This window comes from Ambystoma mexicanum, chromosome 4p, assembly GCF_040938575.1.
Source record: "Ambystoma mexicanum isolate Mex_15411 chromosome 4p, UKY_AmexF1_1, whole genome shotgun sequence".
NCBI lineage: Eukaryota > Metazoa > Chordata > Amphibia > Caudata > Ambystomatidae > Ambystoma > Ambystoma mexicanum.
The window spans coordinates 231489738-231505342 of NC_090927.1; the positions used below are offsets into that span (position 1 = coordinate 231489738).

Below are 15605 nucleotides of genomic sequence, written 5' to 3' on the forward strand. Positions count from 1 at the left end.
TTAGATAAGTTCATTATGCGTCTTGCATTTCTGCATTTTGGGAGCCTATGTGGAAAATAATAAAGATGCACTCCGTGGGTATGTCTGTCGCCTACGTCATAGCACTGAGTATGTTCTTCGTGTGGATTGGTGTGGGAGTGTCCAGTGTGCATGTTTGCACGGGTGTACTGACCGTTGGCTAGGTCGTCATGGCATCTCTAACGATGTGTTGATTTAGTGCTGGATGGTTCAGTCGAGTCCATCCATGCCACAGGTGTCGGCATTTGCAGGGCAGGCTGGTGGGCAGGCGGGTGGGCACACCCGTATGTTCCTGTACCAGGGTATTTGGTCGTCTGGTAGATCGGCAAACTCCTCTCGTGGCGGGTGTCTGGGCCGTGATCCTCTAGGCCAAGCGCGAGAGGGGAAGGGCGGGAGCCTGTTCTTCCATTCTCCCACTTCATTATGCTGTGATGATTGTGGCCAGTGCCTAGGTTCTTGGGTACATGGCCATAGGCCTATGGCCATGCACCCAAGAACCTAAGCACTGGCCTATGGCCATGCACCCAAGAACCTAGGCACTGGCCACAACCACCACAGCATAACACGGCCAAGGCCCAAAGAAGCTGGCCACTGGCTACAACCATTGTAATAATATGTGTACAGAAATGGAATCTGGCCATTGGAAACAAGCATTATAATATGTGTATAGTAATTATACATAGTGTGTGGGCAGTGTATAGTATTTGTTACATGGTGACACAATACATTGAAATGCAAATGGTACGTATGATTGATGTACCATAGGGGTACAGGTTGACTTTGTTGTACATGGTAATGCAGGAGAAACCTTTGCTTCTTTTTCTGTGGAAAAAACATTGCATAATGTGTTAGGAAGGATAGTTTACAATGTTGCATTGCATACAATCTCACATATTGATTTACTTTTTAGACCGTCACAATTAGTACATTCCAAGTATTATGCTTCAAACAAAATCGTTTTTTTTATTAGCATAATCATTGGGTCAGTGGGAAATAATCCATACAAGATAAAAAGAAAACTCCTATACTTATTTGACGGAACGTATCACAGTATGTTTGTTTGAAGTGTGCAGTACTTAAAGGAATGTTTAAGGTGCACAAATAAGTGCATTTGTGTTACAAGCAGTGTTGCAGTAGGAAGTGAATGTTTTGCATTTTGAAAGTGCTGGTGGACTCTTTTTTTAAAGTACTTTTTGAAGCATTTAGATATATGTTGGTGTATTCAACCTGTTTTCTATTTGTAAAGGAGCATTGCAGTACTATAGATGTAATTAGATACCAGTTGGTGTATTGTAACTGTTGATCATTTTATAGTTCTGAAGGGTATATTCTGAAGGTGTTTGATACCTGGTGGTGTATTCTAGCTATTTTGCTATTCAATAGTAACATTGGAGTAGTATGACTGCAGTTAGATACCAGGTGGCATATTCTAACTGTTGATACTTGTATAGTTCTGAAGGGTATTTTTTGAAGCAGTTCGATACTTGCTGGCGTATTCCAACTATTTTGCTATGCAAAAGTAGCTTTGCAGTACTATGGTATGGCTGAAGTTAGATACCAGTTGGCATATTCTAACTGTTGATAGTTTTACAGTTCTGAAGGGTATGTTTTGCAGCAGTTTCATTCCTATTGGTGTGCAGTTTCATAGGGTATGTTTTTAAACAATTTGATTCGTGTTGGTGGATTCTAACTATTTTATTATTGGAAAGTAACATTGCAGTGTTATGGGTGCAGTTAGATACCAGTTAGTTTATTCTAACTGTTGATAGTTTTAGAGTTTTGAAGGGTATGTTTTGAAGTACTTTGATTCCTGTTGGTGTATTTCAACTATTATACTAATGAAAAGTACTATTGGAGTATTATGGCTTCAGTTTAATACCAGGTGACGTATTCTAACTGTAGATAGTTTTACAGGTCAGTGACTAAACTTTGTAGACCCTCATAATTAGCACTTTCTAAGCACTAAGGTTGAAACAACAGTAGTGTGTGTTTTGCACATTTGTTGTTTCTGTTTGCATAATCATTGGGTTATTGGGAAAAAATCTATATAGCGTTACCAAAAACGTACTAATTCATACTGACGAGACTGTCAAAGATTAAGCTTGGTGCAATAGCATCGAAGCCGCCATGCTCAAGAAAATAGACCTCCTAAAAAACAAAATCTGTGACCAGTACAATACTCTACCAAAAAGTAATCAGCCTACACACACGCTACCTCCTAGCAAAACTATTAACCACCTGAAATGTGCCTTTAAGGACGTCTCGGAATCTGAAGTCATAGACATCCTGGAACACCTGAAACCATTTCTATGCAAAGGCGATGTATGCCCTCATAAGATCATCAAGGACTGTGCTGTACCACTCGCTCCTCTTATTATGGCATTCATCAATGTCTCCTTTAAGACTTGCTCTGTCCCTGACAGCCTTAAAGAAGCGTGGGTACACCCTCTCCTTAAAAACACGACATTAGACCCTGCTCAGCCTAACAACTACAGACACATAACAGTTCCCTTCCTTCTCAAAATATTAGACAAAGTAGCTCACAGTCAAATCCAACAATACCTTGAAACAAACGCCATATTGCGAAATAGACAATCAAGTTTCCGCAAAGATCATGGAACTGAAACCACCGTATTGGATCGAAAAAAGCAAATGATCAATATCTTAGACTCAGGTAAACCTCCCCCTCCTTCTCCTCCTAGACCACTCAGCAGCATTTGACCTAGTTGACCATAAAACCCTCACTGCACATCTCACCCAATGAGATCATTTCTCTGACAAAGCCACTTCATGGATCACATCCTTCTTAGAAGGTAGAGCCATGAAAGTCTTCTCAAACACATACAATGCAGCACCCACCATTATACACTGCAGTGTCCCACAGTGATCATGTACTGCTCCCATGCTATACAATTGTTTCACTAAGCCTCTCTTTGAAAAACTCGAAGCACTTGGAATCGCATATATTAATTATGCAGACAATACCCAAGTACTCCTCCCCCTAACAGGCACATATCACAAAGATGTCCTAGCACTAAAACAAATATATGCCACAATTCAAGCATGGATGGCCACCAATGGCCTTAGCCTCAACGGGGATAAAACGGAGATCCTTATTCTTGGCCAAAGGTCCACTCTTGATAAACTAGACAGTCTCTATGCCAACTTCAACATTGACAACTGTACCATCCCAGTCTTATCATCTGATAAAACATTAGGTGAACACCTTGATGCAACTCTATCCATGAATAAGCAGGTCAGCGCCATTCTCTCCACCTCTGCCCTAAGCACAAAGTTCATCAATGCCATCAAACCCTTCCAAACAAAGGAAAACTGCCTCTCAATAGCTAGAGCGCCCATAGATGCCAAGCTTGATTATTGCAATGCACTTCTAGCAGGCACCTTTATAAAGAACATAAAGAGACTTCAAACCACCCAAAATAACGCCCTAAGAGCAGCCCTGAGCATCCCAAAAGGAGACCACATTTCACAAGCAAGACAGTCCGCTCACTGGCTCCCTGTCAAAGAGCGTATTACATTCAAGATTCTGACTACTACACATAAATGTATCCACCGCACAGCTCCATCATATCTCTCAGACATACTCCACAAACCTGTCGCCTCTAGACCTTCCAGACTAAGCTACACCAACCAACCCACTGTACCGCGTATTAACAAAGCCAAAGCAGGAGGTATAGGTTTCCCTTATCTAGCCCCAAAACTATGGAACAAACTGCCCACTGCCCTAAGAGCAGAAAGCTCTCTCACTGCCTTCAGAAAGAACCTCAAAACTTCTCTCTTTAACTAACCCACAAGCCCACCTATATGACACTCCTCCCACTGCAACTGCACATTAACCATGCTTGTATGTGTTTCTATGTGTAACTAAATTCATTCGCTCTCTCTCTGTAATCAGCGCCACGATGCACCCAGGCTGATGCGCGCTTAACAAATATGAATACATAAATAAATAAATTCTTATTGGCACATTGAAACTGTTTTATATGGCAAAAATAGCATTGCAGCACTATGGATGTAGTTAGATACCAGTTGGCATATTCTAACTGTTCATACTTTTATAATTCTGAAGTGTATTTTATGAAGCATTAAGATACATGTTGGTGTATTGTAACTGTTGATAGTTTTATAGTTCTGAAGGGTATATTTTGAAGGTGTTTGATACCTGGTTGAGTATTCTAGCTATTTTGGCAGTGACTAAATGTAGGTTTAAAGAATAGTAAGTAGGCATTTGTTAGATTTGCTGGTAATCTGTGTTTTAGAGTAATGGAAGTATTATTGCATTCAAACCAACCACATCTTTTTTAATGTATGCAGTATAGTGACATGCAGTGGTTGTGGCACCAGTGTGGTAGATTATGCCTGCTGATGTGAAGGTTTTTTTGCCAAGAAATACTTGCTGTGTGTGAAGCTAGTAAGCTTGCAGTTGTTTTTGGTACCATCTACATTGTACCTTAAAAGCATTAGTATTATTTATTGATATGACATGGTATGATATGATAGTTTATTTATATAGCGCCTATACACAATGTGTTTCAAAGCGCATTTGCTATGTGAATTTATGTGTAAGGTGGAATGATTGCCTGAACTGCAAATAGTGCATAATATGGCATGGTTTGCATTTTGTACCAGCTGATGAAATGGAATGGATTCACAATTTGTTATAGATACATACACAAATCATTCATTAGGGATGTGCTCTTGTGCTCTTGTGCAAAATGGTTGTAGAGAGTGCATGTATGTTTCCACGTGTTTGAAATTTAGAAGATTTCATTTATAGGTTTGTTTTTGGTTTCCAGTACTTGCAGTAAGTACATTAGAAATTCTTGTGGGTCTGCCTGTGTGTTCATGGTGAATTTTACCATTCCTGCACAGTAGTCCAATTCTTGCCTTATTCCTGAGACACTGTAAATGTTGTCAGGAATATTTGTGGCATTTCTGTGAAGGACGAGTATTTGTAAACACATCTGGTCTGAGCCATTCAAGTAAATGTTTTGAAAAATTGGTGGCAATTGGAACACAAGGTTGATTGCTACATTTGCAAAGCAATTTACACCAGTTATGTTGGAAAATTCACATGGACCAGAGAGTTCTGTATCTGTGTTATTTGGTGAGTCTCCAGTTCTTTTTTTGGAAGAGATGTTTCTCTTTTTTTCTGCAGATAGATGTGCACTTGTCTTTGCACTAGATAGGTTTTTGGTTGCACTACTTGATGGAGTAGCAGTTGTTTTTAGTTTCTTTGGTGGTATTGTTGAAAGATCTCTTATATATTTTGTTTGCATTAATTTTCTTTTAAAAGTTTACCTTTTTCAGGAACAGGGTACATATTGAGATGAGGTGTGTAGAGTGGACAAAGTCTGTTGTACTCTATGATGCAAGGAATGCCAGCTTTGACTTTGTTTGCTTCAAAATTGACTAGAAATGGTCCTTCGAGTGTACATAGATGTGAAAGTGCTACGTAACTCATACCTTCTTTAAAGACTGTGCTGCCAATGTCAATCAAGGCCTGATCTAGGTTTAGACCTTGCAATTTGTCAATAGTGACTGCATATGCAAGAGACGGAGAAAATTGATCTCTGCATACATAAATGTCTTTGAAAAGAAGGAATTGTGTTGTTGAGCGTCCAATCCTTTTAACTTCTGAAAGTTTGTCAAAGTGGATGTTGACAAACTGAATGTTGTTGTCATGTGGATATGTCTAGAAGCCAACAACTGTACCAATTGTTCTATTGACTACACCTTGCTCCACATCAAGGATAGGTTTTAGAATTACTCTGCAGTTTAAATACAATGTTAACATTTTCTCCAAACCAGCTGTGTTAGAGATACAGTTTTCTAAGCTATTTAGTCGTGCTGTTGCTTGTTGACACATAGGGAGCATCATGCCATGCACTTCTAGTTTGTCTGTGGAGCTAATATGCACTATTGGTTGCATTTTCTTTTAACATAGTCTCATTGAATTACATACAGCTTGATAGTGTTGGCATTAAGGACATACATTGTACATTTCAGTTGTGCTAACTGTTCCATGAAATCAGGAGCAGATGTGTGATGCCCATATAGCCCATATAGCTCATGTATGAGCCTACTATTTAAGATAGATGGGGTCTCTTTAGAAAGAAGTCCAGTCATAATGCTTTTTAAAATGTTAGCATAGGTGAGGTCTGCAGACTGACACATGTTTTGAGTTAGTTCTCTGTATTTGAAATGTAGCCAGAGATGTACATTTCCTATGCTGTCAAGTGTGTTGCAGCATTGTTTGTGTCCTAAGGTTTTAAAAATAGGTTCACCTTTCACTGGTGTTAATTGTAGGAGATCTCCAAAAACAATAACATAGTCCGTTTTAAGGACTTCTTGTATTCTGAAGTGAATTAAAGCCAACATTAGGTTGGATACCATGCTTAGTGCATCAATTAGGAGCATTTTCATTTGTTTCAGAACTCTGCGTACTTCAGTAGCAGCTTCTGTTGATAGTTTGTAGTATTCTAATTTGTTTTGGTATTCTACTGGAAGGAGTAGTATTCAGTGTAAAATAACACCTTCTATGTTGTAGGATGCTAAACCTGTGGGGGCTGTTACAATAGCTGAAAGAATGTTCTTTGTTAACTTTTATAGGAATTTACTGATGATTTTCTATTAAGAATGCATTTCCAGAACCAGGTTTGCCACTTACATAGAGGTTTTTAATTTCGACAGCTACACATTTTACCTTCATGCTTCAAACCATGTTCAATTTCTTTAGTCACTTCCAGGAAAATGCTGTGTTGCTCATCATTTAGTTGCAATTTCAGCAGTGCCAAGTTATCTTCTGATTGCTCATATTGATACATGGTGTTTTCCACTTCAGTCATGGCTAATTCTGCTTAATTTACTAAGAGTGGCTCTCTAAGTGGTTCTTGACTTCCTGTAACCAAAGGTTGACTGCCCTCAGGAGTGTCTTCATTTTGTTGTGCTTGAACTTCTTCCTCTTGCTGGCGTTCATTGTCCAACATGTTTTTGTATTGCTTAAAATTGACATTTGTTATACTGCTTTCATTTGCATTGAATGCAGCTTCAAATGAGTCATGGGTTCCTAATAAATCTTCTTCTTTTCTCCGTGGTTTAAAAAGCTTCAGTAGGGCAATGTGGTAAAGTCCTCTATGTTGAGGTGCTTTACATAACTTCATATGATTAATTAGACTGGGTTTGGTAAGTTTCATGAGGCTACCTTCACAATCTGAGACCACGTTTTTTCCACATTTTTCATCTGGTTTAACATTACTCTTGTAGGAGAAATTTTGGGCTATGTGGTACAGGCACATGTTTTCCAAAGCAGTACTTCTGTTTGGGTAGTATGTGTCTAATAAATAGTTTTTCAAAATATCCTGGCTATTGGGATCATTTTTGGCTATTGTTTCTATGTCTTGGTAGAATTTCAGCACTCTTTTTCTGGATGCAGATGGACCAAGGCTTAGCCAGACTATATGTTCAAATTAGACATATAAGGCCGTGCCTGTTAAATGGTCTGCAGCTTCGTAGCATCCACATTCTCTATGGGAGAGAATTTGTATGCCAAATGTTTTATCAGATGATATGTTATCCCAGAGGTCTTTTAGCTCTGTTTTCTCAGCTTTGGTTAAGTAGGCTGTGACATATCTTGCAACAGCAGTGGAATTGTCTGCAATATATTGTATATCTATGTTTGCATTCCACAAGAGGGCATAGATTGCATTGTAATCATTGATGTACTTCAAAGCTTCATTTCTTTTAATGCAGTATGTGTTTGTAGGTGATTTGCCTTTCACACTGTGTCTAACAGAAGACATGAAAGTGTTTACTTGTCCTTTTGCTCAAACTGGTCGAGGGAAACCAAAGAGGCATTAGGTACAGTATTTACCTTTGTTTTTAGATCTGCATTTGCAGTATTTGCCACACTTATGTTTTTGGAAGCATACAATTTGTGCATGTAGCTCACTTTGTGTGATTTCTGAAGGGATGTAGCAGGTTATGTATTTGTGAATAAACTGTGAAACAGTTGCATCACTGTCATGACCAAATTTAGGAGCATCTTTTATCCACAAAAGCATGTGGAAGTGTGGTACTCCTGGATTGATATTCTTTTCTCCAAGTGTTCCTCTTCTCCGAAGGGAGGTATATTGTTATTACAGATGAAGTGCAGCATGTCAATAAACCGGTGGTGAAAGTATCTGGATGCATTCACAGGGTCAAGAGAGCACAGTTCTTTTGGTGTTTTTATGTCTATCCCTTCTTTATTTTGGTTTGCTATGCATAGGAAGTGCAAGTCATCCCATGCATATTCGCAACAATTTAAAGTAACAAACCATGTGGGTGGGCCAAAGTTCATTAGCATACACCATACATCAGTGTGACATTGGAACCAGTATTCTTTTGTACCACGCATGTTTGCCAAGAGATTAGTGATACTTGACTGCAAAACTTCATCTTTGTCTTTTATCTTTTAAAGCATTTGGGTAGCAGACATGTTTAAGAAATTGGAGCCTGTTTTCAATGTGTGTGCAACTCCGTAATATAGAGTTGCTAGTTCACTTTCGAACAGGAGGTGTAATATGTATTCAACATTTTGTCTGAATCTGGGGTTTTCAGAATACATTTGTAAAGAGTGGTATTCTGGTGTTGTTATTTTTATGCATCTTTCATCATATTGTGCTCCTTTTCCTGGTGGAAAGAGTAAAGGAACGGCTTATTCTTCTTAGCTTTTCTCCCATATGCTGATTGAGGATCCTTTGGCTTGATGCATTTGATATGTTTCTAGTGCATCGTCTATGGTGTCTTTGGAGTGTAGTGGGTGAATTGTATACTGGTCTAAAATATTGGATGCCGTAATAGGATCTACAAGTTCAAATTGGCCAGTTGGTGAGGACTCCTGAATTATTTTGGTGGTTTCCCTTAAGTTCTGTTCAATGTTTATATCTATGTAGTCGTCATTGTTTTCTTTAAGATATTGTAGGGCTTTCCTATCTTTGTTTAAGTCTACTAGCTATTGCCAAATTCTTTTGTCTTTCATTGGTACACTGTTCACTAGGATAATCAAAGATTGATCTATTGGCCATTGCACTCATAGAGTTTCCACCTTGTCTTTAAGATCTAATGGCAAATAACCTACTTTGTCACAAATGCCTTTTAGTAATTCAGAAGGAGGCAATTTGGCTGTTTTAGGTTGAAGGTGTATTATAGCTTGAAATGGGTGTACTGTTTGGATTATAATGCTCTCATACAAATTAAGCTGCTGGAGAGATTTGGGAAGTGGGAATATTTCCAAGTAATTAGTGATAGCCTGTGAAGGCATTTGGTTATTATCAAGCTTTGTATTGCAGTATGTGCAAAGTATTTAGGGGCCAGTTATTTTGTATTTGATTTCTATTGTAAGATATATAGCTAATTGTAACCATTGGGATTCATCTTTGTCTTCTAATCAGTAAGTTATTTCTACAGTTTTGGTGCTCTTTTTATAAAAAAGTTCTGTGGCAACACACACACACTTGGTTTGGTACTTCAGCAGATGTGCTTTTAAACTTTGCTATTTCTTTTTTGTACGTGTTTATTAGAGGATTGGCATTTGTAAGGTTTTTGCTACTGTTCTCTAAAGTTACAGAATTTTCTAAGTGATCTTCACTTTCAAAATATTTACTTTGGATGTGGTCTATTTGTTGAAGGAGTTCTTTGGCTGTGCCATGTAGGAGAATGTTATTAAAATGTTGCAGTTCTAGAGCAGGACTTTTTGCATAGTACAGTCTCTGGAGAAGATTCTGAGCAGTGGAATGTTGTGTTGCTAACATTTTGATGTGGTGGAAGGTGCTGCAGGTCCTGAAATGCAGACTAATGAATGTCCTTGCAGTCCAGTGTAGTTGCTCACTGGACAGGAGTTAAAAGTGTGCAAAGTTTTTATTCTTATTTTGGCTTTTACTTTCACATAGTTATTGAGGAATTTGCGTAAAGATTTGAAGGATTGTTTCTGTATGTTACACATTGAGGTGCAGGGCCATTTGTAGACAGAATGGATTGGTTCAGTGGAATGAAGAGTTGATTGTAAGTTTGATGGGGACATTTTTTCAATGAGGGTTTCTTGTGTCATAATGGCGTTGTCTACCATTTCACACACTCGGCCATTACTATGTATGGCAATTGGGTTTTGTTTTTCTGCACTTGTTTATATGCCTCTTCATTAAAATATGGTTCAGTGATGCTTGTGTGAATCCATTCGCCTGCACAGAAGTTTGAAAATCTATCTATGTTGACAATGTGCATGTTTAGAAGTACCCTGTGTAGTTTACTGATTAATTTTGTTAGTAGTTTCATTCTGGTTAAAATTAATAGAAACAATGTTCTTCTGAAGAGCATTGCGCTGTCAATGACAGCTACTTTCTGCTGTTTTTATAAGATTTTGAAGTACTCTACGGTGGAAGATTTTTTGTAAAATTAATGTTTGGGAATGTTTAACTGTGGCTACATTAACATTGGTAGATATAGTGGTAGCGCTATTAGTAGTTTCATTGTTATTTATACCCATCTACCACAATCATCCGCTATAGAATTCATTATGTGTATTGGCAGGTTCTTATGAAACAGAACCACAGCCCTGCCTTTGCGGCCGTTAGTGGCAGCCACACTCATCTGTCCCACCCATTGCCCCTCAAGCCACCTACACTCTTTTCAGGAGGGTGGGTCTCTTGGATGAGGGCAATGTGATTGCCCAGTTTCATTAAGTGGGTGATGAGTCGCTTCCTTTCAATGTGGGCCCTTAAGCCCTTTACAATTCAAGTAACAATGTTAACCATTAATCACATCCATCTCCATTGGATCCATGCCACACTTACCAGAGAACTGGGGTAAGTGCCAGCCCCCTTTATTGTTTCCCTGTGCACTAATATCCTAGCCCCAGCACACGCAATGTGGACCCACTTGTCACGTCAGACCTCGATAACTCCTGTACCCTTGTTGGAGAAATGAAAAAGGGAAGGAACAGACATATAAAGGGAAGGGTATAATAAGTGGTAGCAATGCAATGATATGTATCCATTAACCAACATAAACCGTATCACCTGACTGTGGTTTTCCCTGAGGAAAACCCACCAGGCGAGACGCAATGCCCACTTAAACACAACTCTGCATCCTTCTGGAGCCTGAATCTGCCCTATCCAGGACAGAGCTCCAAGAGGTGGGAGGGGGAGCCACAGGCACCGACTCGGCCCTGACTCCTCTTCTAAGTTTAATGGAATATTTTTGCAGAAAATGTATTTTCATAAACCATATGAAAGCCATCGTGTCTGACTCAACCCGGCGTGGTGCAGGTAATATACTGGTTTTAATCGGAGATATGAACTGTTGCGTGCTTTGTGTTGTGGAAGAAATGCTGCTGCAGTACCCAGCAAGCCCGATCTTGGCCTGCTGGCCTGACCCTTCTGGAATCTGAATCAGGACAATCTTGCCTCCACCTCCATATTTATCTCTTTGGAGATTTGGTGCAGCTTCTCCCTTGCTGCTTCCGAGCTTTTCCCCAGGCAGGGAGGATGTAGTATCCATGCTAAAATATGGGGATTACTCCGAAAAGCTTCATCGATCTTCTGGGTCTTCAAAGTACTTAGTGAGGCCAGATGTGATGGTGATTGCCATTTTCGCTGGGCCAAGGATGCCTCTACGATGGAGCTCCGGGCTCATCGAAAGAAATCGCTTCCTCTTTGTCATAGTGAAGTTCAAGACGTCCTGGGAGATGAAACTATTTCTCCCCTCGTGTTTCCGTTGTCCGGATCTCTTTTTTGCTGCCTCCACATTAGAATCACATGTGCATATCAGAGAAGGCATGCAATTTAAGGCCTTGGATTGTTATTATGTTTTAGCACTGGGCTGCCTACTCTGTGCCCCCTCTAGAATTCAACGCGGGGGAAAACTTAAGCTGTAATGACTCCAGTATCCATTTCTTGAGTCAGGCACATGGATCCACGCCCTCCACCTTCTTGGGAAGTCCGAAAATGTGGATATTATTTCTTCTATTCTTGTATTCCAGTTGCAAGCCCCCTGCCTCCACCTGAGTGAGCCTGCCTTGGAAGTGCTCCATCCCCTCCATCCTGCTTTCTAAAGTTGAAATTCTTTCTTCTGCGTGCACCAACCAGCTGATGAATTGCCCCATGTCGCTATGTATGAAATTCATCTCATCCTGGATGTTCTGCGTTCTTTTGTGTATGGGTGCCATTGTCTTCTGGATTGCTGAAAGTTCACCCATAATAAGTGGCAAGTCGCAATGCATTGATACCGCCAAGCGGATGTCACAAGGAGGGTGTTGTAGGGAGTCCATCTCCAGCTTTTTACCCTCATAGTATTTGAAAGATTCCTTTGAGACAATAGTGCATTCAGTATCAATCGCTTACTTCCTCCAGTTGTACTCCAGACAGGCTTTTTTTTCAAATTAAATCCTAATAATTCCACACAACATTCAGGCTTGGTTACTTTTTTAATAGTCAGAGCGATTACTTTCCATGTATTCCTAGGTGGAGAGGCTTACCTACAAGATGCCCAACAAGTTCAGTGCTCTAGAAGAGAGGACCTTCCATGAGGATGGCTTACTCCTAAGCTCATCCCCCGGTTTGATTTGGCCTCCAACATCGAGGCCTGCCCAAATACTGCCCATCTTAGCTTCCCAACCGTCTATCTTTTTCTCATGCTCCCCTAGGCCACAGCGTATCTGCGCAGCTCACCTAAATAAAGGGGAGAAGTGGTCTGACTCATTCTCTGGGCCGACTTTACCGGCAGCAATGCCTTATGCACACCACCAGCACCAACTCACCAGGAGCATGCCTTCATGCAGCGGGCTACACTGCTCTTCTACCAACCCTGCTGGGGCATCCAAATGCCATTAGAAGGACACTGCTCTCCGGGAATGAAGCCGGTAAGTCCAACCATTTGGCGATGTCAGTTACTGCATTTTATAGTATGGACTGCATATTTTTGTCAATCTAGAAATAATATGTCTTGCACCTACCACTTCCAATGACGATCATTTTTCATATCACAAATGCAGATAGTCTTGCTACTTGACAAGAAATGGAGAAAGAAAACTGATGTATGCACAGTTGGCACTTGGTACCAGGAACATTTTAATTGTTCATGTGCACTTTTCTTTTCTTCCAACTATTAGCGATTTTTCCCGAAATCCAAATAATTGAGTTTTCCGTTTCACATTTTTAACAATACCACATACATTCATGTTGTCTGTTTTCATAATGCCATTAGATTTAATAATTCAGTACAATTCGTAATATAATTACCCATCATAAATTCCCTATTATACAAATTATCAGAGAGTAGAATTGTAAAGTGCATGATTAAGGATTCGGATGAATAAGTGTTGATTTTCAGTTAAACTTTAAGGCACAATGAAGGTAATCAGGGACTTGACACCAAGATCCACACACACACACACACACCAGATGGGGTACCTTCTGGTACATTGCATGCTTTATTTCGACAACATCCTCTACATCTTTATGCCAAACAATATTTTTCTTAACCCTTAATTCAGACAGATATATTATCCTTGCTGCCAACTTTTAATTTATATGCACTGATCCAGGGTTAGATATGTTTCTTGTTTATCTTTGTACACAAGAATATATATCTCTTTACAACTTCAAAGCAAGTGTTTTTTAAGAAAAAACATACTTTTGCCTTTTTGGAGTTGCATTTAAAGATTAGGATCTTCGTTGTTAAGCTATTTATTTTGATACCAAAATAATTAGAGTACTGAAATAATCATATAAGAGATCACTGCAAGCCAAGTGATGTGCAATGCAATAAAGCCAAGTGAGCCGCATAAAGAAGCCATCACAGATGTTCGTTATTCAACTGTGGTGGATATGTGCCGGCCTGCTCCAAAGCCTTGTTTAAATGTGCCAGGTACAAGTTAACACGCAACCCTAAATGGTCAGAAAGAAAAAGGTAATTGGAACATTGGGGACATCAAGTCCCACAATGCCCAAAGTATTGGGAAGAGAAAAAGGGATTTGGAGGCACTAGACTGGACTCACCGCTATGATACAAAATAGTGAGGGCTAATGTTCACAAGAAAAGAAAGAAGTGTTGACAAAATAAGTCAGGATGTTATGGCTGCGGTCTCCCTTCCCCACGTTTTTAGCACAGGACAAGGCGGGACTCTTGAGCACAGCACACTCCTGGGCTTCTGGCACGAGTGTACAGTTCCTTTTCTCTATATCAGTGCCTTCTGTGCCCAAGCTCTTCGCATGCAAAGGTTCTTGCTTCAGAGAGGCCTGATATTCCAAAACCAACAAAACAAAAACAGTTCCTTCTGGTAACCTTCACGTTGGGTGGTTACTCTTCACGCTAGGATCCCCTCACCCGGGCTCCAATCCTTCTTTCAGCATTAGCCTCCCAAAGCACTTGCCAATTGAAACAGAGGCTTCCGATGGGCAATCACGTCTCGCTGGGTCACACTGTTATTCTATGGCAAGTGCATGCTTTCACATTGTCACAGTTCGTACGACCTTCCCCTCAGAAGGGTGCAAACGCCAGTTTCAGAATTCCCTCAGTCGGGTTCACACTTCCCACTGTTCACAATTTTACGTGTCAAGGGCTTTCGATTGGACGAGGGGTTTGGCTTGTCCCTTGTATGAACACCAAGACACCTTATGCCGGCCTTCTCTATGGCCTCTTCGTACTTGTAGTTTCACGATTTTCCCATTCAATACTTTCCTTGTTCAGGAGAGGGGTACCAGCCAGAGACCTTCGCATGAGGGCCCACGTGGCGCTGGACCACTCTATCGCTGGTACCAACTTTGCTCACAAAAAACTTTGTTTATTAATCTTCTTAATGTTGCCACTGCAACCTTGAGTCTAACACAGTCCGGCCCACTCTCAGGTTCTTCCGACTCACCAGCTTTGCTGAACTCGTTGGCATTTCTTTTGCTGCTCAAGTCAAGGATGGTACCACAATGGCAACCACGTCTCCCCACCCTGGCAATCAGTGCGGGAGGGTTCCATGTACTGCTGACATTCAACGCACCACTCCCAAGCTGCGATTCCTAGTCTTATGTTTCTTTCATCGTGACTGTGCGGGTCTGGGTTGAAAAGGGCAAGGGCAACTCCCTCCTTGACATCCTTTCAGGTCTCGCCGCCTTTCTCTTCCATTTGATCTGCTGTCCTGGAACAGTTGCTTCCTCGTGCCTTTGGCCTTGCTCCCAGTATGCTCTTGTGCTCCGCCTTTTATCCCAGTGGGGAAGCGAAACGGCAGTCAGGTATGTGTACTTGTCGGCAATTGCTTGACTCTGCCTGACCCTTGTGTTGGGACATGTCAGGTAAACAGCTCTGGTATTAGTCCGTTGTCACTCACAGTGTGAGAAAGTGTTCATGTTGGAAAAGAGGTGGTAGAGTTTCTAAGTATCCTACTGGGCAGGATGAGGATATGGTGTCACAAAGAAGGGTATACCGCGTCTCACCCTTCGGTGTCCCACTTCTACTTCCTGTAGACCCCCCCCCCATCCAGGTGATCCTCCCGCACTGGTCCACCCCCAGGAACTGGATCCAGTAGCGATGGCCGTGTC

The 15605-nt window shown here is 40.7% G+C and overlaps 1 protein-coding gene across 2 annotated transcripts in view; it reads left to right on the forward strand.

Annotated features, from left to right (window-relative positions):
- The window catches only part of PKHD1 (PKHD1 ciliary IPT domain containing fibrocystin/polyductin), a 4356595-nt gene that overhangs the window by 2501505 nt on the left and 1839485 nt on the right, over nt 1–15605 (forward strand). The gene's annotated exons all lie outside the window — the stretch shown is intronic.